This window comes from Hyaena hyaena, unplaced genomic scaffold, assembly GCF_003009895.1.
Source record: "Hyaena hyaena isolate Hyena2069 unplaced genomic scaffold, ASM300989v1 scaffold_40, whole genome shotgun sequence".
NCBI classification, from domain to species: Eukaryota; Metazoa; Chordata; class Mammalia; order Carnivora; family Hyaenidae; genus Hyaena; species Hyaena hyaena.
The window spans coordinates 3709927-3737178 of record NW_024080672.1 but is presented as its reverse complement, the minus strand read 5'-3'; the positions used below and the strand labels follow the sequence as shown (position 1 = coordinate 3737178).

General features: G+C 42.6%; 1 long non-coding RNA gene across 1 annotated transcript; it reads right to left on the bottom strand.

Annotated features, from left to right (window-relative positions):
• Positions 1-27086, bottom strand: LOC120230321. The gene is made up of 8 exons (XR_005527976.1): positions 27003-27086; positions 26196-26801; positions 19035-19135; positions 16079-16245; positions 11351-11545; positions 6520-6651; positions 1767-1818; positions 1-1229 (listed from the first exon to the last, which is right to left on the bottom strand). It is a non-coding gene; the product is annotated as an uncharacterized LOC120230321 (long non-coding RNA).
• Positions 27087-27252: the final 166 nt, after the last annotated feature.

Here is a 27252-nt window from a genome sequence, read left to right as displayed (position 1 = left end):
CATTCAATGCTTCTTAGCCTTCCTTTCATATTTTTCATTTATTTGTTTCCCTGTGCTCTCCTGTGGGTAATTTATCTTCCCCTTCATTAATTTTCTCTTGTGCTGGTTATCCATCAACTAAAGTATCAATTTATCTAATCTGCTGTTTATCAACTGAATTGAATATATAACTTGGATTTTTTTAATTTTTCATGTTTATCATCTCATTTCATTATTTTTCAAGCCTATTGGGCTGTTTCTCATAGCCTCTTGTTCCTTTAATATACTCTTGATACCCCCCTCATTCTTTTCATTGTGCTGGGCCTTTTCTCCTGCCCCTCCTAAATCCACTCTTCACCATATGCCACCCTGCTCTGTGCCCTGAGCAGTGGATCAACTGGATTGCACGGATGGGTTCCCTTGTCCAGAGAGGTTCCTGCTTCTTTCCCAGGACTCGCAGACCTTTGTTTGCTATTCGGACAGCATTCAGACCCCAAAGGGTTTCCATGCTTCTCCCAAGGGGCAGATGGCTTTTGCTTCTACTTTTGCTTTCCTCGGAAACAGCAAATCTTTGTTTGAATACTGCTATGAGGAGAAAGATGTGCTGTCCTTCCTCTAAAGGCACATGGCTTTGCTCCCACCCTTCCTCCACAGCACTGGAGACCAAAGAGTTTGCTGCTTCTTCCCCAACCGCTTTAGGATCCTGCTTCTTATGAGATGAGCAGCAAGACACAGCAGCGACAACCTCCTCGGGTATCCTGTGTCCCCAAAAGGGACTCTCTCCAGTCTTTCTCAAGAGCACCCAGTGGAGACACTGGAGAGGAGCTTGGGGGTGGGTAAAACCCCCTTGTGTCTGGGTGGGTGGGGGGCTCCAGTTACTGTAGACTGGTATACTGGCATATATATTATATATATTATTTTTGAAACATCTTCTCCCCCACTCTATGAGAGCACCTCTTCCTCCCGTCCACTGTCAAAGGCAAAACAGTTCAGGCATCCTGACTCTCCTGGGGTTGGAGGGGCTTTCTCCCCTCTGTGAAATTCAGTTTCCAGCTTGCCATGTGGTCTCAGCTCTCGGATGAGTCCAGGAAAGTTGGGATTTTGTACATCGTTCAGTATTTTCGTATTAAGATGGGAGTGACATTCCCCTGCAGCTTGCTGTAGCCCAGGCAAGAGTGGGATTCCCAGGATTATCTGCGGCAGCAGCACCTTTCACTTCACAAACACTCTGGTTTGTGGGGTAAGTTACGCTGCCGCTCAAATAAATAAATACATAAATAAGGCCAGAGCTCAAAGCCGTAAGCACCAGGTAGATGCCTTCAGGCCAATGCCAGCTACAGAGCTCACTGCCCTCTTCTTTTGCTGGCCTGAGAGAATTTCTCTTTTTTTCCTGGAAGCTCAGGTATGCATTTAAAAAGATGTTCTTTTCTTTAAAAATAACTACCTTTTTTTTATGTTTTACTTATTTTTGAGAGACAGGGAGAAACAGAGCACAAAGCAAGGGAGGGGCGAGAGAGACACAGAAGCCGAAGCAGGCTCCAGGCTCTGAGCTGTCAGCACAGAGCCCGATGTACGGCTCAAACTCACGAACCATGAGATCATGACCTGAGCGGAAATTGGGCACTTAACCAACTGAGCCACCCAGGTGCACCCCCCCAAAAAAATATCTTATCCAGCATTTTTTAGGCAACAGGTAATGGAAAGTCTCTTCCAGAGAGCCAGTGAGTCCTAAAGCCAGAAACAAAAGTTGAAAGAAAAGTGTTTTATAATGCTAAAATTTTAATAACTTACTTTTTTACTTATTAACATTAATGATTCTCGAAATTGTTGATGAGATGGCTGCAGAAATAAAAAAAAGCAATGGTTAATGTGAAATTAATATTTTAAAAATGAAATCCATTAATGTAAAAGATTGACTTTACTAAGCTTTTCTTAAATACTCTAAAAGTTCAATTTATCTGGAGGGTGTTAACATGAATAATTTAAAATTCATTTTCCAACTGCAAGAGAAATAAAATTGATCTTGAGAGTTTTGCTGAATCCAAAAGCTTAGTTATTTTTAACAAATTTTTTTTGACAAATGATGAATGGGTGGTTACATGACGATAGCTAGATGGATAGACTGATACGTAGATTGTTGTTATAGTATACAGATGTAAACTTTAGACATCAATCTTTTGATAACCAAAGGTGAGCCTGAGTTTAGAGGTCAGAGGATTCCTGAGCCGGAACGTTGATCAATGAGAGGGAACGAATCAACTAACAGTAATTGGCCAACTGCCTACGACACTTAGGCTACTCAGACAGCAGTGAGCCTGGCTCCTGGAGGGAAGGTGCAGCTAAGACTTAATGATTTATATTAGCATGCCTCTCGAAAGGACTGAATTATTGCAGGAATTCCCCAAATAAGAAAACCTAGGTACTTTTTGAGCTCCGTTCAGGTGGGAATGTAATCCATACATATTAACCTGCTCCAGCCGACCCTACATCGGGTTTGGGTGATCTGCCTGACTAGATGGCTGTCTCCTTCCTCCTTCATCATTCCATGAGTCTTCCCCTGTGCACACCAAGTACTCAGTACCTTTACAGATAGAACTGATTGTTCTTTACAGTCAAAGATTAGGCATTGGGGGCTTCCTGCTAAGTCACCTAAGTTCCATTTGAAGGAACTATATGTGAGGGTATGCTTGGAAGCTTCAGTTGTAACTACTTCCTTCCTTAAAAATTGTGGATTTGATAGTCTGTTTTTGGCATTTGCCTACCTCCTCTCTGGCAGGCCAAATAATGGTTTCCCAAAAAGATGTCCTGTTCCTAAACCCTAACACGTGTGAATAGGTTAGTTTACATGGCAAAAGGGGCTTTGTGGATGTGATTAAAGTCCAATCTAATCAAATGAATACTGAAAAATGAAGAATCTTAGCTGTGGTGAGAGAAATCCAATGAAGAAGAGGCAGGAGAGATTCAAACCAAGGTAGAGACTTGACCCATTGCTGCTGATTTTGAAGATGAAAGAAGCCACGAGAAAGCAAATGCAGAGGCCTCTAGTTGAGAGTGACTATGACCCACAGCCAGTAAGGAAATGAGGACTTTCGTCCTATTACCACATGGAACTGAATCTTGCCAACACCGACATGAGCAAGGAAACACATTCTTCCCTTGATCCTTAAGAATGCACCCCGTAGACATCTTGATTTTAAGCTGGTGAGACCATATCAGACTTATCCACTGAAGTATGAAATAATATATATGTGTTGCTTACAGCCATTAGATCTATGGTAATTTGTTACAGTAACACTAGAAAACTAACACGTGTTTCCATTTTCATGTCTCTTATGGCCTACTGCATGCTTCCTTCAGTACTGACTCCATCCAGGCATTCTGGTGCCTTCATGGGTGCTGGTACTGGTCTAGGAAGCCCTACCACAGAGGTGAGCATAGGGCTAATTAAGCAGCGCCCCTCCAAGTCCCTTAAAAGTTCCATCTGGGGTGGAGAGGGATGCTAAGAGAAAGAGTTTGTTCCTCCACTTGAGATGACAAACCAAAGCAGGGGACATGTAAATCTGCATGGGAGAGAACTTGCTTGAACATAAGGATGCCCCAGAAGAAGAAGAAAAGAAAAAAAAAAACACCAAAAAGATTTTAAAGGCATAGTTTAAGCACCCAGAACCAGCTATAACTGAAACAAAGAACCTCTAGACTTTGTGGTTACCTAACTTAAAAAAACAAAAATAAAGACAACCTTTTGTTTAAGTCTGGTTTTGTTCCCCGCCTCTACAAGGGGCTTGGCTGATTAATGTCAGTTTCCCTGGGTTGCAAGGAATACTTGTTGAGCTGATCATGATGGCCTTAGGCACAATGCCTGGAAAATTATAGGCCTCCAACACCAGTTTTATTTATCTTTTGGTCCCTCCCTAGGAAAGCCTCATGCTCTAGATAAATCCTCCACTCTCCTGTCTCCAATCTCAAACTGAGGATTCTGAAAGAAACATGTATCCACGGAAAACCTTCCATACGATGATAATGTTTATTGATGTGCTCATGAGTTACCTTTTCTCATTAAAACTATTAGGAATTGAGGGGCACCTGAGTGGCTCAGTTGGTTAAGCATCTGACTCTTAATTTTAGCTCACAGTTAGTGAGACTGAGCCCCATGTCGGGCTCTGTGCTGCTTGGGATTCTCTCTCTCTCTCTCTCTCTCTCTCTCTCTCTCCTGTCTGTCTCTCTCTCTCTCTCCTCTGCCCCTTCTCCCACTTATATGTGTACGCACTCTCTCTGTCTCTCAAAAGAAATAAATAAGCATTTATAAACAAAACTATTAGGAATCGAAACTGGAGATATACTTTAGCTCCTAAGAGTGCATAGTGAATTTCAGGTCCTGCGATATAAATATGGAGAAAATATTTTCGGCTGGGCATCCTTTTATAGGTACACCTTAAATTATATTTCAGATAATTATCATCCCATCCATTCATAAGACTTGATCATGTATCCATACCTTAAAAAAAAAAACCCCAAAAACCTTTTAATTCCTACCGGAAAACAATTGATACAAGTGTGCTATTCTGAGCTGTTAGCAGAACACATTTGTTTTCCTGTCACATGATTTGTCATAATAGGTACACTGGAGACAATGGCCACGTGAGAGAGAGGAGCACATTTTTATTTTCCAAATCAAAGGATGGCTATCTTTAAAAGAGCAATATTGGCATTCAAACTTGCTATTGGCCAGCTCCTTTTTGGCATGTAGTTTATACAGAAAAATAAAAATGCATTATTTAGAGACACACTGATCATTTTCTTAATTATGTCTCATGGCTGGATTTGGCTGCAGCAAGTTCTATGCTCTGAACTGTTTGTCTCTTGGCAAATACTTAGTTTGTGGAATTCGATTAAATGGCATCCCATAAGGCTTTAGAGCTTGTTTTCCTTACCCACAAGTTTCAGAAATATTAAAGTCTCTGACCTTACACTCGGTACACAGAAGACCCTTGATAAAAACCTCAGGGCTGAACTGAGGAGGATTCTGGGCAAATTCCACTCCCTCTGGGATTCCCCACCCTCTTTGCTTATTCATGACATGGTGCTCTTTCTTCTGGCAAGCTCAGCCCGAGAGCTCTGAGCTGGCTAATGCTGTATATTATTCCATTAGGCATGTATTATGTTGGATGATCTCCCCACAGAATAACCAAGCTCAATTAACAGGTTGTTCCTCTTACAGATCCGTGAAATCCCCTTGGGTGCTCCTCAGGGCTTTTTAGTTGCCAGGAGTGTGGCGGAAAGCGTGCAGGGGATGCGCGTAAGGTGGTGTCAGTCCGTTATTTCATGTGAAGAAGCGATACATATATAAGTAGTAGCAGGGCTCTGCAATCAGGAGTCAGAACTGGGAACCCGATCGACAGTTCATTATGCTCAGCACCCTTTCTCCTGATTGACAAACCTCATAAACAGTCATTTACAAAAAGAGAAATGTGGGTTTGTATCCATTAGAGAAATGGACCAGCTGAGTCACAGAGCAGTGCAAGTTGTTTTTGCCTGAGGTTAGATATTACAGCAAGTCACTCAGACGCATTCCGCGGAGCTGGGAAACAAAGGTACTGAAAGATACATATTTGTCAGGAATGAGGGTCTTTTTTCAAAGCATTCACTAAATATACAAAAGCCATTATAAAGTGGAGATAGGCAGATGTTGCTTAAATGAGCCATCAGATGAATAACTGGAGAAAATACAAACGATGCATGGTGGGGGAGGAGGGGCTAATATTTATAATATCCAAAATTAATTAAAGGAAGGGCAAGTCTCTGGGATCAAATAGAACAAATGTTTTACAACGGATATACATACGAAGGGAGGTGTGATGATTAATTTTATGTGTCGATTTGAATGGGCTCTAGGGTGCCCAGATTAAACATTGTTCCTGGGTGCTCTGTGAGGGTGCTTCTGATGAGATTAGCATTTGACCTGGAGGCTTCAGTAACGAAGATGGCCCTCCCTGGTGTGACTGGGCGTCATCCAATCCACTGAGGGTCTGAACAGAACAAAACGGGGAGGAAGAAGAAATTTGCCCCTTTTTACTGTGAGATCTAAACCTAACTGACTCCATTTTAGAAAAAGCCTCCATCTTGAGGATGAACTAGGCCCGAACTCAGATCCAGGAAACACCGCAGGAAGAACTAGGCAGCCTGCCCTTAGTTACTTCCCTAGCAACAGCAACAGCCAATCAGTTTAAAAGAGGCGCCTATGTCCCAGACGTGCCTCTTAGCAGTTTGTGGTCAGGCCAGATGGGCCGAGCCAATCGGGTACTGACAGGGCAGCCTGTACTAAAAATCAACCTATCAGGGAGTGCCACGCTGGAAAGCCCCCGAATCCCACTGTAACCGCAATAAAAGCCTTGCGACCCTGAGTTCGGGTTCCATACCATCACACCTGCGCCGTGTGCATTGGAGACCCTGCTCGAGCATGAATAAAGACCCTCATGTGTTTGCATCGGACTCGGCTCCTCGGTGGTCTTTGGGGTTCTCGCGATCTGGGCATAACATTACCTGTCTCACTGCTAAACTGGGGAATCTCATCTTCTTATGCCCCTGGACTCGGATATACACCATCCTTTTCCCTGGTTTTCAGGCCTTTGGACCCGGACTGAATTACACCACCAGCTTTCCTGGATCTCCAACCTGCAGACAGCAGATCATGGAACTTCTCAGCCTCCATAATGGCATACGCGAATTCTTCCTAACAAATCTCTATATAGATCCTATCGGTTTTTCTTTCTCCGAAGAACCCTAATACAGAAGACATCTTAAAATCTTGTTTGAGGATTCCCTGTTCCCTAGAGTTGCTCTGGTAATGAAGACGGAAAAGATACATGTCAAGATATTGAAACAAGAGAAGAGCTTCATTAGATCAGTGGAAATCAACTGCTAAACATAAAGTGGCCGAGAAAGCACAAAGTGGCCAAGATTCAAGAGCTCAGAGAAGGCCCCCTACTCCATAAGGTTCTTTGCAGTACGACTACAGAGAACGGGCTTCAGCTGGAAGTCTGAGAGTGCCAGATTCATCGAGGTCAAATACAAGGATCAAAAGGACACAATTCTTATTCCTGCCAGACAACTATGGAATAAGGACGAGGAGAGCTGTAAACCCAGCAAGTGTGCAGGCAGCATCAGAGGAAAGGGAGGAGCTTTTCGGGATCAAATGTGTCAAGCAGGCCCTGAGGAAAAGAAACAGAGCTGCAAATAATCACAGTCCCCTAAAGGACACAAAACCGAAGGAGAAAAGGCAGAAAAAGCCAGTGGTCATGTGCTAGTCTTAGTTACTCTTTAATATACTATCAGCTACTTAATATTCTCTTCCTTCCTTTTAAGGGAAAGATAATATAACAATAAAATAGTTGTGTGTATTTTTTTAATTAATAGAAAATCATTGTGTTTAGACATTTGTATAAAAACAGACAGAAATCACTAATGAAGTGTTGCTTAAAATAACAATTACAAACATCATTTTTGAGAGGTATGCAAATGAAATGGTGAAACTTAGCGACAAAATACCCTGTACATGAATAATTTACAAGAGGTAATTTGATATGATGATACGTTTGCAGGGACTGAATGACGGAATGCTCTTTCCAGATTCTTCTATAAATGTAACATCAGTGAGGTGCCTTTACCAGAGGACAACCATATATTTTGAGTTAAGTACCTTTAAAAAACAACAGTGCTGGGGCACCTGGGTGGCTCAGTTCGTTAAGCGTCTGACTTCAGCTCGGGTCATGATCTCACAGTTCGTGAGCTCAAGCCCCACATCGGGCTCTGTGCTGACAGCTCAGAGCCTGGAGCCTGCTTCAGATTCTCTGTCTCCTTCTCTCTCTGCCTCTCTCCTGCTCGCTCGCTCGCTCTCTCTCTCTCAAACATAAATAAACATTAAAGAAAAAAAACAACAGTGCTGAACATACAATGCATAGACCACCTAGACTAAGTATTAAAGAAAGAAAACCAACAGGAAACAGGAAAAAGCCCACATTTTATTCCCTATGAGATAAGTTCCTTCTTACAGCCAACAGAATTACCTATGAAAATCAAGCCATGATTTGAGTTCATTCTTCTCCTGTTCTAACAATCACCAGGACTTTGATTTTTATCAAAGAGATCAGAACACAAAGCTGGGTCTCCAAGTAGCAAAGAGTTCTTATCTTCAGAGACATGTAGATGAAATTACATGATGTCACATCTCCTTCAATATAATCCATAGGTAAGGGGAATGAGAAGGGATCATAGATGAAACAAGATTGGCTATGAGTCCATAAATGTGAAAACTGGGTTATGGCTGCTTGGGAGTTCATTATACTAGTCTCTCTATTTTTGCATATGTTTGAAATTCTCTAAGATGCAAAAGTTTTTTTTAAGAGCCATAGGATTAAAAGAAAAACCATAAATTAGGGAAAGACATTTGAAATGAGCCGGACAAAAGATGAGAATCCAAAATGTTTCAAGAACTTCTATAAATTGACAAAGGAAAGACAAAGAAACCAATGGAAAAAATGGATAAAAGCAATAATGGGCAATTTATGCAAAGAATAAAAAGTGGTGAACAAAATATCACAAGTGGTGAGTCTTATAAAGTAAGCAGGAAAAGGTAGATTAAAACGACGGTGGGATATTTCATATACCATGAGCAGGACCAAATGCCCTGCAGTCTAATGTTTAGACTGTTTATGGCACAACTGTTTATGGCACAACCAAAACACCACTCTCACCCCCATCTCAAGCAGCCCTGAGATTTTCCTTGACAGCAGGAAATTCCAAAGACTATTCAGAAATCTCAGTCACTCACCCTGATTTCACCAACCTGGAGAACCTCAAATGTCTATTTGTCTTCCACCCTGATCTAGGGTCACCACAACTCTACAAAGTGCAAACAACCACTCTTGCAAAGCTGCAAGATATGTTGTTTAAAAATACTGATGCTCAGTCTGTCTTTTAACAAAAAGGTTCAAGTTATCCCTGCATCGGAGTCATGTTGCCTATAAAAATGTATTCTTTTTTCCAGGGCATATCATGGAAGATCATGTTACTGGATGTGTATCACAATTTCTTACTGACCTTCTTCTAATGAACATTTTGTTGACAATTCATCTATAAAGAGAAAAATCTTTCCCAAGTCCTCCACTGGAATTCTCATTACATTTCCCTTACCAAGCCTGGGCTATATCCCCACTCGGAGAACAATCACTGGCAAAAAGGAAAGTGGTTGCCATGACTGATGAAGGGCAAGGATGACTCAACTCCTGGGCACATTGTTGCCCAAACTAAATTGAGATAGCGAACAGGAAGCATGACTGATGGACAAGCACGTAGTAATCTTGTCTGACATAAAGAAGTGTGATAGAGTTGACTGGGAGAATATCAGGAAATTAGGGAAGCTTTAGGCAACACGTACTAATCTACTAAGTCCACAATGTACCCCTCATGCCGGCCATCACCAATGACTATCCGGCACCAACTCTACACATTGTAGGTGCTCAATACACATTTTAGACTAACTGACTATAGAAGGTGGCAAACTGAGTAGGATTTAAACATGTAGAAATATTTATGGAGGATGGGTATCACACTGATATTAAGAAAGTCAAAAAGGAACAATATTTATTTTTCAGTAATGTAGGTAATAATGAAGCCCAGCTGTTTACCCTCACTGCTAATGGACAGGGTGTGTCCAGTAAGAAGAAGATAACCACCGATCAGAAGAAGAAAAAGGTATGTACCATTTGGGGACAATTCATAACCTCTTCCACTAATATTTACTGAGAATCTATTATACATTGGGCACTATTCTAGGCACTCCATTATACTTATGAACAAAACCAACAAAAATGTCCTTCTCTCAGGAGCTTATGTTTTAGCATAATAATGAGTGAATTACTCATATGAATGAGCAAACGGTAAGTACTAGGAAAAAAAAATAGAGCAGGCCAAAAGGAACCAGTAATCCCAGGTTGGGGGCTGTGGGATGGGTTAAATATGGCGGTCAAGGACATCTCAATGAGAAAGTAACAATTGAGAAAATCTTGAAGGAGGTGAAGGAAAGCCTTGCGAATACTTGCAGGAAGAGTTTTCCTAATATTAGACAGCCCATTTTCCCACTTTACATAGAGACTTTATTACAGGTACCTTCCTTGCCTCTAGCCCTCTAGAAAGATGGGTCTCTCAAATCTTCCTTGAGATATCACTGTATTTCAGGGAAGTGAGCCACTGACTCTTTGAAACAAATTTGGGGACCTCTGTAGGCCTATTTCCAATGTTCCCATTGGTATGAGTTTGATATTTCCTTGCCATTTCATACTTGAAACCAAACTGTAGCACTTGTATTTCAGTAATTAAGAGTAAATCTCCTTAATTTAATTGTTGCTGGTTATTACCACATTAATAGGTCTTTTCTATTTACTGTTCATTGGTGAGAACTCAGGGACAATGCCATGAGAATGATCTGTCCTTAACTAGTAAGCTGAATCAATGCACTACACTTAAGGTTTAAGTTATAAAGTCTATAAAAATTTAGAAAATATTTATGAAGTCATCATGGTTGTACCCTGCTCTGAGACTTTTCAGTTAAATAGGAAAGGAGAATAGTCTTGTTAGAGTTTTATACATCACAGTTGTGCCACTTAGTGGTTCGTATGACTTTGGTAAACTCAGTGAGTCTTAGTCTTATTTCTGTAAAATAAAGGGCTGGGTTGGCTGGTATGTGTGATCTCTTCCAGCTTGAAGATCCCTTCACTCTAAACAGTTCCATCAAGGAGCGCCTGGGTGGCTCAGTCCATTGGACATCCATTCAGCTCAGGTCATGATCTCACGGATTGTGGGTTTAAGCCCTGCATCAGGCTCTGTGTGGACAGCTCAGAGCCTGGAGCCTCCTTTGAATTCTGTGTCTCCCTGTCTCTCTGCCTCTCCGTGGCTCATGCTCTGTCTCTCTCTCTCAAAATAAATAAACATTAAAAATTGTTTCTAATAAATACGTAAATAAGTTACTAGTTCCATCAAGCCATGCATAGATTCCACTTTCTGCTTCTTTGGAGGAGACCTTTATTGCAGCCCAAATTGCATTTTCGAAAGAGTTGCATTAACAATTTTGAAATACCACACTTACCTTAGTCTTAAGGTAGTGATCAATGGGACTTTTTAAAAAATACGAAATACAGATTAAATGTACATCACTCACTGTGGATCTCAGGTTAACAATGGTATATTTTATGTTAGAAAGTAAAATGCTCTACTTAAAAAAAAAAAAAAGATTTTATTCCATCCGAAGCCACCATCAACATGACAGTTTTCCAATTCAACCATCCAAAGCACATCTGTCTGGAATAATTCCTCCTACCTGCCAGACCAGGTGGGTTCTGTGATTTCAGGATGCTGCAGGGATTTGGGTGTTAACTCTGACTCTTTCTCTAACCAGCTGTGGATCTTAGAAAAAGCACCGATGCTCTTTTGTGATCAGTTTCCTCTTCTGTGGGTTGAAGGAACTGAAGACAATGATGCCCAAGATCCGTTGCAGGTCTCAATTCTGTGACTCCTGGATAAAGAGGTCTGTTTACAGGAGGCTGCAGGAGGCCCTTCTCAACCAGCTCTGGGAGGGCTCCCTGTGCCCCACAGCCCAGCAGGAGAGCGAAACTCACAAATACTGAAGAGCCACCTAACAACTTAATGAGCTCTAATATGGGCGGCTAGATTTTAATTTTCACTTATAGCACATTCCCTGGGGTAAAGTGTAATAAACAGTGGGATAATAAACACATAGGACATTTTGATTGCTGGAGGAGATCTCATTTGGAAGATCAGGTTTAAGTCACATTCCTCGGAAGTTTATACTACCACAGTAAAATAAAAGTTCCCAAAGGAATGTTTACACTTCGAGTTTAAATCTGCTGGAATGTCAAAGTCTCCCTGGAAGAGGTAAGCACCTGTAACATTTAAAATGGTAAAATCGCAAATACTACTACTACTACTAATCTCTTTTAAGTTTGAATAGAAACCAAAAGGAACCAGGAGAATTCCAGAGAACACCTTGATATTAAACTATTAACTCTGTGGTCATGTGTAATATCAAATTGTAGCAGAGTTGGAAGAAATGCATACATCGGCCGTACAAGCACACAGTCAGTCAACTCTATGTATGAGAAAATGGATCATGTATAGGATGCAGAGGAAGTCCTTTTTCCTCTTTGGCAAATTTTGATAGTAACGCTATCATATAAAGACCAGGCCACCTCATAAGCTAAAGTCAGCCTCTCTCCCTGAATTTTCAGGATTTAGCTACTCCCCACCCCACACATGTGCATCATAGTTACACATTACTCTAGTTTTCTATGATCATGGACCAGATGTCCTTTAGATGCTTTGTTCACATCATCTAAGGTAATCTCAATGGCCCAGAAAAGTAGCAATTGTTTGTTCTATTATATGATGGTAGAAACTGAGGTCCCAAGGTGTTATGTGCATGCTGTAATCTGCTTTCCTTCAAATGTCAAAGAACACTGAAGAAAGACAGCCCTTGACTACAGCCTTCCATTCATTCATTTATTCATTCATTTACCCATCCATTCATTCACATATACATTCATTTACTCATCCATTCATTCAGGAACATATTCTATTTTTAACACACTTCCTTCTATGGAAAGCTTCCTATAAATCCAGCCCAGGTCCCGTTTTTATTCAGTTCTCAGTGGAGATGGGAACTCAGAGAAATAGCTCAATTGTGTCTTTGCCTCCGTTATCTGATTACCCCTCCATCTTGCCTTTCCAGGTTAAATTATAAAATTTCCTTTCTGGTTCTCTTTGCAATCATTTTCAAATGACATTTTCTTTTTTAGGAGCAGAATTATAAGCAAGAAGCAGGATTCTCATAGTGAAGAGTGAAACAGAAAGATTACCACGGCGTTTTTACATTAGCACTGTGACATTTCTAATAATCTACATGGAAGAATATTTTTTTTAGCATTCTCCTAAGTGCCTCTTGAAAACCTCTGTGACATACTCCATAGCTACTGACTAATTTGTTCTGGCAGAAAAATGACTTCAGTATTACTGAAAATATGTTTTCTATCACCAGATCTTATTCAGGTCATTGAGTGGCTTTTCACTGGTGGAAGGGAGTAGAATTTACCTTCAGTGGAACATTAGTGAGAAGAGAGAGGGAAATAACATTTTGACCTACTCCAACATTAGCGAAATGCAAATCATAGTCAATTTTCCACGAGGTGATATTTCAGTAGTTTGCATTTCTGTAGTTAGGCATCGATCTGATTTTTTTTTTTTTTTTTTTTACATGCAAGGTAAATGAAGGGTGCCTGGAGCCGACTGAATAAACAACTGTGAAAAACTAACTTTAAGCAGCTTTCAGCTCCGTGGCTGAGATAATGCCATTTCTCTAGAGAAGTTCTAAATATAGAGGAATAATGGATAGCAGTTTACCACAAGCTGTGTAGTTCCCTCCTCCAGCAGGGGATGGGCATTGAATGCGGGAGGACTCTACAGTCCCACAGCAATTTTGGGGATTGATTAAGGATGCGCTAGCGACAGTTTCCAATGGGTGTGGAAAGGTGGGGGAGGAGTCTCATCTCATTCTTTTTTATCTTCCCATGCAGAAATGTGGGGAGCAGTGTAAACTGCGGATGTGGGCGATTGGGATGTTAAGTGGGAGAAAAGAAAACTCTACATTCTTCTTTTTGGAAATAAAAAGAGATAAAATTCAGCAATCATCAAGCCTTTCACTTGCCTACAATTTGTCAGCACAGTTAGGGGGCTGGCTCTTTTTCCATAGGTGAGATTACTTCCTGCTGACATCAAGGGGGGTATGGTGGCCAAATGTGTGAAAAAGAAAATTAAGCTTGAAAGGTGGCTTTTGTTTTGATGTTTGCTAGACGTCTTCTCTTGTGTTAAAATTAAATGTATGGGTCTAGTGGCAGCCATAGGATTTTCATGCTGAAAACGCAGAGCAGTGTTCTCTAGACAAATCCCTAGATGCATGAAATACTTGTCAGATTTGATAAAGAATTATGACTTCTTGGATTTTGTCTTTAGCTATGCAGCACAGAAAGATCTGAAAATTTAGCATTGCACTCTGTGCAAGCTATGTCAGAGAGCGGTCACCTCCATACTAATGAAAAGCTCCCTGGTCAAAATCACACCAATAAATGCACGTTTAATTAGTTTATAGACATCCAAAGAAAAAACATTCAAAGCTTTTCTCATAGATGACCTTTCTAAGAGCTAGCTTACCCTCACATGCCTCAGGGCAAAATTTTAACCCAAATGAAATAAACTGAGATGCAGCTGCTTATTGAATAAGACTATTGTCTTTAGATAGGATTTTAACTTTTTTTTTTTTTTTCAGAGTTAGAACTTCATACTGGCTTCTGGAGGTGGCTTGGTGGTATAGCGGCTTAGATTTGTAATTTTCTAATTAAAATGTATCTTTCATATCAATGTTAGAGAAGTAAGTAACAAGCTTAATTCATGGCATTTAATCATTGAGATTTGTTTTGACATTTCTAGAACATGGAACCTAATACCGAGATGTGATCACTTTGCCACAGACTGGCAGGGAAGGTGACATGCCACAGGAGGATTTACAAACAGAGGAAAACGCAGACTAGACCAGTGGCGGAAGGAAAGCTAGAAAAGATCTCAAAGTAAAAAAAGAAAACTCAAAGTACGTAAGATGATTTTCAAAATGCTGCCCTCTGAGGTCTAGGAATAATCTTGTACACATTATCTAAACTTTCCTCCATCTCGTCATGCTTTGTTGCTCTACAACCCTTTAGCCTCTTTAGAGTCAAGGGAAGAAGAACAGGTTGAACGTAAAAATAACTTTTCTAACCGATAGCCAAAGGGCAAATGCTTGGTCCACTCTGCTGAGCACGTGGCCTCCTCTGGAGCCGTTAGCTCAGGGCTCATCGCCCAGAGCTCAGAGCCTGACAGGACGCCCTAATACTATCTGGAGATAGAGGATATTTAGGAACTGTCCCCTTCAGTTGCCTTGCACCCTATAAGAAATCCACCACCAAAATGCCATTTGTCAACTGGTCCCCCCAAGCCAGCCTACCTTCCCCGTCCCAGATGAGGGCGAACTGCTCATTGCTGACCTTGGTAAAGGGATGGGGTTTGGAAACAGAGAAGCAGAGTGGTGATGTCAACAATCCGATTTTTTATCTGAAGCTTTTGCAAAGAAAAGGATGGGGCGACTGGGTGGCTCAGTCGGTGAAGTGACTTCGGCTCAGGTCATGATCTCACCGGTGGTTCAGGGATTCAAGCCCCGCGTCAGGCTCTGTGCTGATGGTAGCTCAGAGCCTGGAGCCTGCTTCAGATTCTGTGTCTCCCTCTCTCTGCTCCTTCCCCACTCACCCTCTGTCTCTCTCTCTCAAAAATAAACATTAAAAAAAAATTTTTTTTTTTAAGAAAAGAATAAGAGTTTCAGTATCAGATAGACATGCTTGAATCCAGATTCTGACACTCAGTGGCTCTCTGTGGACAAATTTTGAACATCTCTGTTCTTCAGCTTCTTCTGTTGTAGAATGGAGAATGAAATAACAACTATTTAGGGTTATAGGGACGTCCAAATGAGATCATGTGTGTAATATACTCAGCATGGCTTTTGGCCAATAGTAAAGGCTCAATATCTTTCTTATTCCTTTCTCTTCTCCTGTCCATGTCTTTCCTTCTGGCTCTGCAAAGAGATTTACTTTTTTGATAGTTGCTTTTTCTCTTAGGCTATTAAAATGTGTTTGTTTTCTCTGAAATGATGTAAACCAAGTTTAGATCATGACAATGGCACTTTATATATTGGTCAGGTGTGTACTGTTCTGTGATATCTGGAGTATAAGAAATGCCATACCTTTTCATATTTTTGAAAACGAATCCAACTTGAGCTCACATTTGCCGAGTTTGGGAAGAATTCCAAAAGCAGTCAGTTCAGAAGGTAGGGTATCCCTTTCTCATGTGGATCTGACAGACATGCTAGGGGCTAATTCCTTATATACAAATGGGAAGAGGCCTGATTCTCAAGAGTCACAATTTTCCCTGCCCTTATTGTTCCATCACTTACTCAGTGCAGCTGATTAGTGCTCCTCATTTGTCTGTTGGCATCCTGCCTCAGGCAGATTCCATAGACACCTCTCACGTAGTCCACACCACAGGCCACAGGAACATTCACAGAGGCTCCCAGGACTCCTTGCTGGGTTGAGACCCCTCCTGGCATCCATGTTGACATTCCTATACCAGAATATATGGCTTTAGAGCTTCTGTAACTGAAAAATCCACCACCTCCTTCCCACATATAACAGTCAGAATAAGCTAGGTTATGATGTGGTAACAAACAGGCCCCACATATAAGCAGCTTCAATCAACAGACGTTTCTTTCCAAGCCTGCCTCTTTTTGGTGGGGGGACGGGGGAGCTGGCATAAGAGTATACGTGGGGGCCCACGTGCCATGTGTCTAAATATTTAAACATTATAAAGGAAGATAACAAGCCATGAAAAGAAATACGCTCTACCCTCTTACCTAGAAAAAGATGTCATTGTAACAACCTGGGAAACCAGATTTGAACTTAGAATTCTGAGACTGCTTGAAGTTCTGTGCTGGAACAAGGTCGTATAAAGCTAGAAAGCCTTTTGGGCTGTCCTGTTCCTGCACAGCCCAGCCTGCATGTCCAGCTCTATAAGTCTGCTTCTTGGCCATCCCCTGGGTGCAGAATGCATTCGTGAAGGCTCTGACAGCAGGCTTGTAGTCATTTGGGTGAGGAATTCTAAGGGCCCTTGTTATGCCAACCACAGAAACAAATTTGCAAATACAGAATCCACAAGTAAGAGGATGGACTGCATCTCACTTGTTGTTTGCTCAGTTTTGTCAAAAATTTCCTGAAAGAAATTAACAACAGGTGCAGAGAAACAGGAAAGGTGAGGTTGTCGTTCTTCCGACCATCATGGTGCAAAGAAGCCCAGAATTTGAGAATTCAGTGTTGAGTTTTTCTAAGAAAGAACTTTTTTACCGGTAGATCTCCGGGTAGGGTGGAGGCCGACAAATTAAGCACCGGCAATTTACGTAGCTTTGTGCCGCCCAGGACACGCAGGGTGCAGTCAGCTCATGCACTCATACCCCTCATCTCACCTAGGTTTCACCAGCCTCCGGGGCGAGGAAGGTGGTTAGGGTGGATGGGGCAGGATGATTGTTACAGCCTCCATTTTCAGATGAGAAAATCAAGATTGAGAGAAAGGAAGAGAGCTGAAAACTGGTCCTCCAGTGTGTTCTCTCTCTCCAACTGCTGTGTGTTCCTGCGGTGTAGCCATCTCAAAGTCAAGGGAGAGTCCTGTAAATCCACCGAAGTCAGCCACGCAGGAGGTTCTCAGCAGTTTAGCCTGACTGCCATGCATAAAACACACGGTTTTAGGTACTTGCTTAAGTATTCCTACCGAGGACTATCCTTCCCCTGTCTTACCTGTGTTCCTTTATTGGGTGATTTTTCCTTAGTTCTTGAAGTTCTTGACAGCCCTCAAGAGGCTACAGAACCAGAAAAGTCACTGTTCTAGGTCAACTGCTTTGAATCACGCAATTAATCATAGGCAGAATACTAGTAAGTAGAGCACCTGGCCTAACCACTCTTTCCATTAGAGGAAAATAAAATAAAATCTGAATACAAGAAAAAAGAAGAGATGTCACACGCCGTTTCCCCTGCCTCCTTTGATCTCTGCTTATCGTCTGCAAAATTTTTGCCTTCAACAAACGAATGGCCTGCTCACCATGGGCCCGGCATTGTGCTAACAGCTCTACTTGCAATTTCATTAAATCCTCAGATCAGCCCTATAGGGCCGTCCTCTTTCCGTATAAGAGAAGGAGAAGGCTTAGAGAGCTTAATTAACATGGCAAAGGTCACACGGCTACTGAGTGGTTGAGCTGGAATTAAAATCCCTACCAGTTTGGTCCTAAAGCCTCGCCGTGCCTTAATCAGACCTTGTTCTGAGCACATGGGCAGTTTCATCATAATATCGATATGTACCTTTCAGGACTGTTGTACAAATTAACGAAGTGATGTATATGAGAAGTGCTAGGCAAACCATGAAACCCAGCAAAAGCTTGCTGTGATTATTTCTCACGGGTTTCCACAGGGCTAGCTCTATTGTCCTTGGTGGCCAAGTCTATATTAATCCCATAATTCATCTTTAATCCACCAAAGTCTTGTTTGCCTGGTTTTCAGCATAGCCAAAGGGAAACCAAAAATATGTCTTTTGTTAGTAAGGCTTAACACCTGCTGTGGAAGGTGGCGGATCATCAGAGAATAGATTCATCTACAAAAGACTGAGATTAATTTGGACATCGTTTCCCTGCATAAACCAGACACAAAGAGGCAAGCAACCCAGGGAAGGATAATCATGCCGGGAGCAGAAGCACTTATTATAAATAATTACCAAGTAATTAGCCACAACTTCCCAGAGTCTGTAGCCTGCGGCTAGTCTTAGGAGGTGGCCCTTCCTCACTAAGTGTAAGGAGACTGAGGCTCTTCCCTGAGTTTCTTAAGGGCATGCATCTGTGTCTTACAGCGGGATCGCACCATCTGGGGCTACTTCTCAAGACTACGGCCAAGGTGCGGCACAGCTGTGAGGTCATTCAGCCGAACCAAGTCGCCTTCCTTTTTAATAGCACAATGACATTTTTGCGAGTGTGTGAATGTGACATGTCCAACTTCTTTTCTTAAGCAGTGTGGTTTATAGTTTATTGAACAAGTTAGTACACCGTGCGGGGCATGACATTCTTCATCCCGGTGTGCCTCTGAGCTGTGTTTTCAAAGCCGTGAGGTGCCCGTTGAAGATATGTAGCAACACTTAAAAGGAACAGCGGCAGAAGCCTTCACAAGTGCAGGGAGGGACACATTTCCAAGAGGGGCATGATTGTCTACAAGGTTAATCAATTCCCCTTGTTTTCATCACAGGTCCACATTTATCTTGGAGGCAGCAGCTACAAATGTGAAATCAAAGTTCTAAAGCGAGACAATTGGAATTGTATTTACCTGCTGGAGACGTGGAAATGGGCTCCTCTCTGTGTCTTCTTAATTGGAATTTAAGGAACATGGCAATGCTCTGGCCAGAGGTCAGGGAGGGGCACGCCTTTCTGTGGTGTCCAGATACAATGAAAAACAGTGGGGGAGAGAATACAATTCATTATCTTGGATGAGACAGTTGAAAAGGATGGGTTATAAGCCTGCGTGATCATCATTATGATTGCCATAGCTACCATTTACCGAGCCCATTCTGTATGACACGTACTTACATACACTATCTCACTCCTCCCTCTTAAAAACACTGTGAAGTAGCTAATATTATTTTTGCCATGTATGGATTAGAAAACTGAGATGAGGTCACTTGCTTGAGGTTACCAGATGGCAGGGTCTAGATTTGAACCTGGGTTCAACTCATGTTCCATCAGGGCTTAAGAAACTGCAGTCTCCTCAGAACATGTGGTTGGAAAGAATGCAAGTGCTTGGGGGAGCCCACTTGACATCTCCTGGTCTGATCGACCTGCCAGTTATATTTTATTATTTTTTTACAATGATTTTAAGTTTGAAGTTAAGACATTTTATTTTATGTTTTTAAGCTTTTATTTTTAAGTAATATCTATACCCAGTGTGGGGCTTGAACTCACAACCTCAAGATCAAGAGTCACACGCTCTACCAACTGAGCCAGTCAAATGCCCCAACCTGACAATTTTATTTTAGTTCTTTCATTTATTATTATTATTTTTAAATTTTTTAAATGTTTTATTTGTTTTTGAGAGAGAGAGAGAGAGACAGTGTGAGCAGGGGAGGGTCAGAGAGAGAGGGAGACACAGAATCAGAAGCAGGCTCCAGGCTCTGAGCTGTCAGCACAGAGCCTGATGCGGGGCTCGAACCCATGAACCACGAGATCATGACCTGAGCCGAAGTCAGATGCCCAACTGACTGAGCCACCCAGGTGTCCCAATTTATTATTATTTTTTGATGTTTATTTATTTTTGAGAGAGACAGAGTGCGAGCAGGGGAGGGATGGAGAGAGAGGGAGACACAGAATCCGAAGCAGGCTCCAGGCTCCCAGCTGTCAGCACAGAGCCCACGCGGGGCTAGAACCCATACACTGTGAGATCATGACCTGAGCTGAAGTCGGATGCTTCACCGACTGAGCCACCCAGGCGCCCCAACCAACCTGACAATTTTAAATCTTTGTTTTCAGAAAAGCCCATCAAAGAAGAAGGGTTAACTAATTTCTCTGCAAAGCCATTCTTTTGCCCACTTTTGAGTACTCAATACAAGGGCTAAAAATATTATTTCCAGCAGTTTGATTCTCCTCTGCAAGTTATATATTTTGATTCTTCAATTGTTAAGCCGATTCCAATTATGGCCATTTGGGGAGAAATGTAAAGACACACTCCTCCAAGGATAAGAAGCATCCGGCCGACTATGCCAAGGTACGCTAGTGAGTAGCGAAGAGAAGGGATACGCTTGTCTCTAAGGAAGACATGCATTAAAATCATCTCTGCTGCTGCTGACTGTGCCTGCACAGCCTGGATGGAAGCACAAATGATCCCCTCCGTTGCAGGCTGGCTTCCGGACAGAATTTGTGCATAGGTTCATGAGGTGGGCCCCTTTAGACAAGACACCCCACTGAAGCATGGATGTCAAGAAAGACAGGGTGGGTACTATTCAATGACAACACACAGTCTGCGCCTTTTTGCCCATCCCAGGTTTAGCTGTGCCCATATCCTCAGTGCATCTAAATACCTCTCCCAGCTGTACTCCCCTTTCCACAGGGATTCCAGTGGGTAGAATGGTGTCCCCTTCAAAATTCATGCCCACTCAGAACCTCAGACTGCGACCTTATTTGGAAAGAGGGTCTTTGCAGATGTAAGTAGTTAAGATGAGGTAAATCCCCAAATCCAATGACTGGTGTCCTTATAAGAAAAGGAGAGGACGTGCAGAGAGACAGGGAAGAAGCCACGTAACGACGGAGGCAGACATCAGAGAGGTGCAGCTACCAGGCAAGGAACATCAAGGATTTCTGGGAGCTGGAAGAGACCAGAGATTCTCCCCCAGAGCCTCTGGAGGGAGAGCAGACGTGCCGAAAGCTTGATTTCAGACGTCTCCAGCACTGTGAGGGAATAAATGTGTGTCGTTTTAAGCCACCCAGTTTGTGATAATTTGTTATGGCAGCTCTAGGAAACTCACACAGGGTCTACCACACACAGTCTGGCCCCAGTGCTCATCATCTTCTACACGGATTATTTGTACTATTGTTTCTCATCTGGTCTGGGCTTCTCCTGTGGCTGTCACCTCCATCCACACCCCCGCCCTGCAATGTACTTTACTTTGCCAACAGGTCTCTTTGAACCTGGATAACCTTCCAAAGACCCTCTGACTCAGTAATTCTGCTTTCCAGATTTTTTCCCCAAGGAAATAATTAGATGCACATAATTATTTATATGAGACTATTTCTTAGTGAATTAATAATAAGGAAAAATTGGAAGCAACTCAAATGACCAAATGTTAGAAACATTTGAATAAATTATGGTAGATTCGTATGATTGAATATTATACAGCCACTGTTATTATGTTTTTGAATTAACGACATGTGAAACTAATTGGGATGTAATGCTAACTGCTAAAAGCACGATAAATAACTCCATATAATATGATTCCAATTTTGTTTTAAACATATATTTGCGTAGATAAAAGATTAGACAAAAATGCATCATTTGGTTTATCTCTGAGGAGTCACAGCAAAATTTTATCTGACCTTTTTGTATGTCCTCATATTTCTATAATGATCATGTATTATGCTCATAATAAGAAAATAAGCAATATATCTTAATCAAAAAATTCAGACTTTCAGTACAGTGGCTTTCAAGTTATTCTGACGATATTGCATAAAATAAATACAGTTTGCATGATGACTGTTGTAGGCTGAACACTGCCTGCTCTCCCCAGCCACCCCCCGCCACAAAGATGTCCATGTCCTAATTCTTTAAAAAAAATTTTGTTTTCACACTTATTTATTATTGAGAGACAGAGAGAGACAGAGCATGAACAGGGAAGGGGCAGAGAGAGAGGGAGACACAGAATCTGAAGCAGGCTCCAGGCTCCGAGCTGTCAGCACAGAGCCCGACACGGGGCCCGAACCCACGAACTGCGAGATCACGACCTGAGCTGAAGTTGGACGCTCCACCAACTGAGCCACCCAGGTGCCCCAACATGTCCATGTCCTAAACCCCAGAGCCTATGAATACGTTACTTGCACGGCAAAAGGGACTTTGCAAATGTGACTAAGTTAAGGATTTTGAGATGAAAAGATGATCCTGGATTATCCAGCAGGACAAACACGGTTACAACCATCTTTATAAGAGAGAGCCAGGAGGATCAGAATGCGTAGAAGATACGAGGACAGAAGCAAGAGATTGGAGTGATGTAAGGAGGCAGCTGGAGATAAAGAATATGGGCAGCTTCTAGAAGATGAAAACAATAGGGAAGGGAATCAGATTCTTCCACGAAGCCTCCAGAAGGAATGCAGTCTGGCTGACATCTTGATTTTAGACTTCTGACTTCAGAACCATAAGAGAATGAATGTGTTGTTTTCAGCCACTAATTCTGTGGTAATGTGTTGGGCTACCAAAAGGAAACTAACACAAGGACCTAACACACACACACACACACACACACACACACACACACACACACACACCCTGAAACAGAAAGTTTCACAAGGCATGACTTACTCTGCTATGTTCTTTCCAACTTTCCTGGATTGAATTGAGTCCTCCAAAAAGGATACATTGAAGTACTCACCCTCCTCCTTTCTGTACCTCAGAATGTAGTCTTGTTTGGAAATAGGGTCTCCAGAGAGGTAAGAAAATTAAAATAAGGTCATTAGGGTGGGTCCTAATCCAATATGCCTGATGTCCTTACATAAAGGGGAAGTTGGGACACATGTGGAAGGAAGATAATGTGAAAAGACATAGGAAGACATCCTTGAAGATAGAGGAAGAGATGGCTCTGGCAGGAATTATTCTGCCACAAACCCAGGGGCACCCAGGGGCACCTAGGGCTACTAGAAGCTAGAAGAGGGAAGAAGAATCCTTTCCCTAAAGGTTTCAGAGGGACTATGGCCCTGAAGACACCTTGGTTCAGACTTCCAGCCTTCAGAGCCATGAAACAATGCATTTCTATTCTTTATAACCACCACTTATTAGTACTTTGCTATCACAGCCCAAGGAAACTAATAAACCCATTCTATTCTGTTCTAACCTATTTTGTTAAGGAAGTTGATTTCATTAAGAAAGTTGCCTCAACTATGAATGCCATCAGTCTTTGTAGTTCAACGTTCAAGTTTTTTCCTTTCTGATTTCCTATGTCTGTTTTAGCCAACGGCTAAACCTGAATATATCAAGTAGCTCTGAACAGTCAGTCAATCATTCCCAGAACACAGCACTGATTCACACGTGGTACGTTCTCTGCCTGTGCTGTCCCCTTTCTCGGCAATGTCCATTCATTGTTAATGCCCAGCTTCATGTCAGTTCAGGAATGATATATATCCCTGGCCCCTTAGGCAGAGTCATTCAGTCCCTGTTCTCTGCACCTACAATACTTTTTAGAGGCCTCCATTATAGCCCTTATTATATTGTATTATGGGATCCATTTAAGTGGTTCCTCCCTGCAACGAAACTTCAGGTTTTTTAAAGAAGACCACTTCTGGGGCTCCTGGGTGGCTCAGTTAGTTAAGCGTCCGACTTCGGCTCAGGTCATGATCTCACAGTTTGTGGGTTCAAGCCCCGTGTTCCAGCTCTGTGCTGACAGCTCAGAGCCTAGAGCCTGTTTCAGATTCCGTGTCTCCCTCTCTCTCTGCCCTTCTCCCATTCATGCTCTGTCCCTCTCTGTCTCAAAAATAAATAAACTATAAAAAAAAATAAAGAAGACCAGTTCTTTACTCTTCCCCCCACCGTTTTTTTTTTTTTTTTTTTTAATCTAAGCTTCAGTACCTAGTACAAAACCTGACACACCACAGATACGGGGTACTTCAATTATGTTAGTGCAATTTTGAACGTTAATAAATTCAGAAGTATAAAGGTCACAAACTTACAAAACTATCATTTGAAAGTTTACTTCTTTTGACTCTATTGTTTGACTTTTAATTATTTTAGTAGATGTCATTTTCCCCCCTTTGAATCAAGGTATGCCATTTTTCACTCAGGGGAACTGAAACAAAAATTAAAACTGAAAAAAAAGGTATTACTCAAAATTCACAAAACTAAATAAATGTAAAATACATTTCATTAAACTTTGAAATGATGTTTTTGTAAGTTGCAGCATTTATACCTCTGAAGTCGTTAAAACTCCAGGAAAACTTTGGCGACACCTGGATTTTGAATTTGTATGCTTAAGTAGGATTCATTTTTTATGCACTGTAAAATTCAAGTTGGTTTTCATTAAGTGGCTCCATTTTGGGCAAAGGCATTCCTTGGCTAGTAGTTGTCCTTATATCCTAATGTCCGCAGTTTAGAAGGCCCTCTTCTGGGGCGCCTGGGTGGCTCGGTCAGTTAAGCATCCAACTTCAGCTCAGGTCATGATCTCACAGTTCATGAGTTCGAGCCCCACATCAGGCTCTGTGCTGACACCTCAGAGCCTGGAGCCTGCTTGTATTCTGTGTCTCCCTCTCTCTCTGCCCCTCCCCCACTCATGCTCTCACTGTCTCTCTCAAAAATAAATAAACATTAAAAAAAAAAAAAAGAAGAAGGCCTTCTTCTGGCCCTTGACTGGCTGTACTTGTCCACATAGAGCGACACATCCATGGGACTAAGGCCACTGCGTGTCCTCTACCCAAAACCCATAACTCCCCAAATCTCTGGAATGCCTCAGTTCTCTACATTAGCTCTAGCGCTCTGGGAGCCACAACGGCTTCTTGGCATGATGGTCCCAAGGCAGCAGCTGCAAGGTGTTTTGGTTTCTGAGAAGCAACCAGCATTTGCCCCCATTCTAATGGCCAAAACTAGGTACAAAGCCAGCCCAGATTGAATGGGATGATGGAAAACAGACTCCACCTCTTGATGGGAAGAAGGGCCAAGTCACCTCACAAAGGATCATGGTGGCTTTGTTTGGTGCAAGTGACATAAGTCAGTCAGAGAAAGACAGATATTGTATGTTTCACTCATATGTGGAATCTGAGAAACTTAACAGAAGACCATGGGATAAGGGGAAAAAAATAAGTTACAAACAGAGAGGGAGGTCAACCATAAGAAACTCTTAAATACCGAGAACAAACTGAGGGTTGATGGGGTGCGGGTGTTGAGGGGGTAGGAAAAATGGATGATGGACATTGAGGAGGGCACTTGTTGGGATGAGCACTGGGTGTTGTATGTAAGTGATAAATTATAGGGCTCTACTCCCAAAGGCAAGACTACACTGTATACACTGTATGTTAGCTAACTTGACAATAAATTATTAAATTAATTAATTAATTAAATTCAAATAACGGATCAGAACTAGTCGCTCAGTAGCAGAGCCAAAATTCAAAGCCAGGTGGTCTACTGGGGTGATCTAAATAGCCATCTGAACCACAGGGCATGTGGGGACACTTCGATGCGGGAATGATGGCATTCTTGTGTTTTGTCCTACCTTGCTCTTGTAATCTCCTTACCATTTTAGTCTCTGTCTCCCCCCCTTCCCCCCACCCCTTGTCTGGCTCAACGTCCAGTACCTGCAGGAGGTTAAAAATACCTACTGATGTCACTTACAGGAGATGTGACCCTGAGCAGGATGCTTGACTTCTCTAAGTCTCAACTTCTTGCTGGCAAAATGGGGATAATCTTAGTACAGAACATATCAGGCTGCTGTAAGATTCCGATGCGATCCTGCAGAAAACCACCTGATGCAAGTTGGTGTTCCGTGAGCTCTTAGAATCAGTGACTGGAATGCGGACTATGGATGAATGCAGCGGGGGTTTTTAAACAGTGGCAGTAAAACACCACTTGGTTTCCAGATGCAAGCGCCAGGCTTGCAAGCACCAGGTTTGCAAGGACCAGGGTGGGGAATACTTACTAAACACAGTGTTTAAATTCTAAGAGCAACTGTAAAGCAGTAGGAGGGAAAATCAAATCACACAAAGGGAGAAACAAACCAGAGTTGCACCGCAGCCGACCTTTCTCTGTTACCTTTCCGGATTCCACTCTGGGAGTGCTCGATTCTTCCAGGATGGAGAGCTGCCCAGGGGCAGCCAGGGGAGGGGTGGTAGGAGGGGGTGGGAACCTCCCTTTGGCGCCAAAGGCCTAGGTCACGCGGGCAGCCAAGAGGCCCGCCCAGCTGCTGGGGTCCCGGGGGTTAGTCATGATGAGCAAGGTAAGGAGCAGGGTGTCGCACTTCTCGCCGCCTCCGCCACCGCTGCAGGGGCCGGGGGGCTCCAGTGAGGTGAGTGTGGTACTGCGCGCGCGGCGGGTCCTCGCAGTGTCGCAGGGACTCAGGGAGAGCAGGGCAGGTATCTCAAGAGCCCTGCGCTCAAGAAGGGAAGTAGCATCATCTTGGCCAGCTCGGAGTTTCCAGGTTGGGGAACTGGGGATGCTTTGCCCTTGGCTCTGGGTCCGCCGTGCCTGGGGGACATTCCAGAAGGCTCCTGGCACAACCCAAGGCCGTTGCACGCAGGCGTCTTTCAGGCCAGGAACCCTCCCAGTAGAGGCGCAATGGCGTGGTCACTCTTGGTGCAAAGTGAGGACACATCCTTGCTCCCTCAGCACGTCTCTTAGGGATGTTTTGATTTGTGGGTGCTGCAAAAGAGGGGAAGAGGGAAAAGCCTTCGATCTCAGCGCCCCACAAAAGGACATTTGGCCTGATAGAGGGAAGGAAAGCAGGAGAAAGACCCGGACTATAGGATTAGGGGGAAACTAGGATAGCTGGACAAGCTCCCTGACAAGTGGCTTCAATACTTGCAGGGAAGTTTCTAGGAGCCAGTGGGAAGCATCCAATACCTTTGAAGTTCAACTTCGCCTCATGGGAAAAAACAGGCTTTGGTCCATTTTGGATTCAAATCCCAGCGGTGCATTTTGTTAGTTGGTGACCTCGAGCACATTTTTTTAAAGTTTATTAAGTTTTTTAAGTTTATTAAGCCTCCGCCTCCCCATTTTATTTTTTTCTCCTCCGCTTAAATGTACAACTAACTTTTTACTATTTGGTTTGTGAGGTGAGGAAAAACAGAGATGTAAAGAAGAAAAAAAATCC